Source organism: Sus scrofa, chromosome 2 (genome assembly GCF_000003025.6).
Source record: "Sus scrofa isolate TJ Tabasco breed Duroc chromosome 2, Sscrofa11.1, whole genome shotgun sequence".
NCBI classification, from domain to species: domain Eukaryota; kingdom Metazoa; phylum Chordata; class Mammalia; order Artiodactyla; family Suidae; genus Sus; species Sus scrofa.
In genome coordinates, this window is record NC_010444.4 from 131,908,913 (window position 1) to 131,912,389 (window position 3,477).

Sequence of the window (3,477 nt, forward strand, 5' to 3'; positions counted from 1 at the left end):
ATTTCTTTTGTTCACTGATCTTTTCTTCACTGTCTTCTAATCTGTTCTTAAGCCTATGTATTGTATTTTTATTTCAGATATTATACTTTTCATCTTTAGGCATTTGATTTTAGTCTCATTATGCTTATGTTTTCCTTTAAATCCTTGATAATTTATGATTTTGGTTATAGCTTTTTAAATATACTTACTGCTATATCAATTACTTCTGGTACTTCATTGTCTGTGTCTATGGATTTTCTCTAGGTATACATAATATTTTCCTACTTCTTGCTCATCTTGTTATTTTTCAATGACTGTAGGATGCTGTTAAATGTTGACTTGAACTGCATTGCTTTAAAGAATGTTGCAGTTAAGTTTTATGTGAATTTCAGACTTTTGAGGCTTACGTTTAAAATTATTTAGTATAGTCTTAGGTCAGTGAAATCCCATTGGATATCAAATGCCTCACTGATTAAAGTCTTTAAACTCTGGCTCGTGAGGTCTGTATACACTGTAGAAATCATTTGACCTATTGCTTTTCATACTTTTCTGATCTTGGGTAGTTTTTCTCATGCATGTGCAGATCAGTACGCAGCCAAATATTTGAGGGGAACCCTCTCTCTGGGTCTCTGGAGTGTGTGCTCTCTTTTTCTGTAATTTCTCTTTCTCCACTACTCTACTTCACAATTTCTAGTTGTTTCTGCCTCCCTGAACCCTCATTTCTGTCTCTATACTCAATGATAATAAGACTTTGATAGGGTTACTCCTGTTTGAGGTGTGACATAGAAATGCTTTTCAGCAGCAAGCTCTGGCATTTACATGCATTACTTTATTTCCCTTCTTTAAGGTAGTAAGAGTCATTTTCGGTTTTCGTAGAGTGTTTAAATCATTTGTTTGCTGTATTTTGTTGGATTTTCTACTTTTGGAGGAAGTGAAATTCCTGTCATATTTAATCATTCATGGGCAGAAGCAGCGGTTCCTGATTAGTATGTATAATTTCCATTTTTAGCCTATATTCTCTATCTATTCCTACCCTAAGACTGCATTTTCCTTTTGTCCTTTGAACATATTTATAATACCGATGTTAAATTTTTGTCTGCTAAATCGACCATCTTGGCCATTTTAGGGTGGATCTCTATTGACTGCTTTTTCCCCTTAACCATATATAACAATATTTTTGCTTTGGTAGGTCTAATTTTCATGTGTACAGCATATTATTGATAAAACATTGTAGGAATTCTGAATTTTTTCTTGTATCAGGTAAATTACTAATTGATCACATTGGACTTGTGCGGGTTTGATGTCATGTGTTGTTAGAATCTATGGAAAGCTCGGGGTGTTTCTGACTTGTGGAATCAATTATAAAGTATTTCTTTCATGCTCATCCTTCAGGATTTGTTTTAATTTATTTTCAGATAGATATAATGGAGGCTTTGCCTTAGGGCTCGTCCTTATTTCCAAAGCTGGATTTTGGTCCGTGCTGCATGCACATGGGATTAATGAAGTGTTAAGATCTCTCTACAGCTCTTTGCTTGGCAGTATTAAAAACAGTAAAACAAAATGATGTAACCTAAGTAGTTGCAAGTCGTTCTCTTAGATAAGTGGTTTCAGGTAAGAAGAACTTGGTAGTACCTTCTGGAAAAAGAGCTGTACTTTGCCTTGTTGGGACTTTATTAATCCTCCAAAATGGAGCTTCTCTTATTTCTAGAATGTCTTTGAAATTAGACTATGAAATTTACTTTATTTAAAAACATTTTAGAATAATATTTTTGTCATTTTTGTTTACAAAAGAGACTGTTATTTAATATTAATATCATTACTCATGTTGCCTTTATGGATAACTAAAAAAGTTTTAAACGTGTGTTCCACATTGTTCTGCTGTGTTTTATCCAAATAAATGATTTTTTTGCCACACCCAAGGCATGTGGAAGTTCCTGAGTCAGGGATTGAATCCGTGCCACAGTAGCGACCCTAGTTGCTGCAGTGACACCAGACTCTTAACCTGCTATGTCACAAGGGAACTCCTATCCAAATAAATCTTGATGAGTTGGATGGCATCCAGTATCACCTGGATTCTCTTTTCCACGTTTTTGCTTGGAAAGACTAGGTTCCCTGGATCACATGTGCACAACGGTCAGAGTGTGGTGTCTGGGATGCTTTTGCTTATTTTGTGCAGCTTTTTTGAGTCGGCTTAGGCAGAATTCTCCTCTGAGCATTAAAGGCAATATATTTCCCACTGAACATTTTTTCCAATTCAAGTACTTACCAGACTTGGTGTTTCTGGAACGATTTCAGTTGAGGAATGGAAACAAAGATGGTAATAGCTTTCTGACCACTATCAACTTCAGTTTCTTTAACTGCTATTATATTCAGCTCCCTTAGCTGGGCCTTAAAATAGAATTCACTTCCAGCTCAAGGAGACCCTTAGAGGTCCTTGCTTCCTTTTCCACCACTGGGCTTCACAGTCTTCACACTCTTACTAAACATGCCCTCCTTGTTGACCACCAGGCTAGGAAGACAATACTTTATTTTTGTCATTTCTCAGCAATGTGTGAGATATAATCAAATGTTTAGTTACTAAAATGATAACTAATGAGGTTACATTTCAGTTAAAATCCATTTCATCAATATTAATGAATTGATATTACTCAAATATATCCATCACTTTCCCTACCTTTACTATCACACAATCTCTGTCCAAGTTTTTATAATTACTTGTTTGGTTTCCTTTCTCTGGTCTCCTAACATCTACTCTGGAAATTCAGTAATTCATTATCCACATGGCAGCTATATAGAGGACAACAGCATCTTAAGAAGGAAAATGTCCTCCTTTGGGGGGCGGAAATTATTCCCAGATGAAAGAAATGAGAAGGGGGGAAGAAATACCCTTGAAAGAGAACAAACCAGAGCATTACAAACCATTGGGTTCTTTGCTTAGTGAAGTCCACAATGCTTAGTTTGTAGGCTTATCATCACAAGTTTCAGGTGATCCCTAAATAGGAAGTTAGGGCTGCTCACCTTCTGTGTACAGCTTCGCAATCAACCCTCTGTATTTATCATTCTCCATCCACAAATTCAACCGACTTTGTGGTTGAATTTGCATTGTGTAGTACTATAGCATGCGTTAAAAAAAAAAAAAAGCAGATATAAGTGGACCTGTTACCAAAACAAACTTAGACCTGCTCACCTGCACCATAGTAACGCAAATCTACTGACACCAGGTCGTGATGAAGGAAAGTGCAGGGTTTACTGTTGATGCCAGATAAGGAGGGTGCAGTAGCTAATGCTCAAAAATCCCAAACTCTCCACTGGGTTTCAGGAAAGCATTTTAAAGCAAGGTGAAGGAGGGGGCCCACATGGTGTGTGATCAGCTCATGCGTAATTCTCTCATGGGCCATGGCACAGGAGTTCACACTATCAGTCCTCAGGCTACATGCTCAAGGTTGTCCCATAGTTCACTCCTTCCATCTCATAGGGGGTTTAGCATCTGTAAAACAA

At 37.0% G+C, this 3,477-nt stretch overlaps 1 pseudogene; it reads right to left on the minus strand.

The window, feature by feature from the left end:
- On the minus strand, positions 1,985 to 2,466 carry LOC100518002 (annotated as a pseudogene).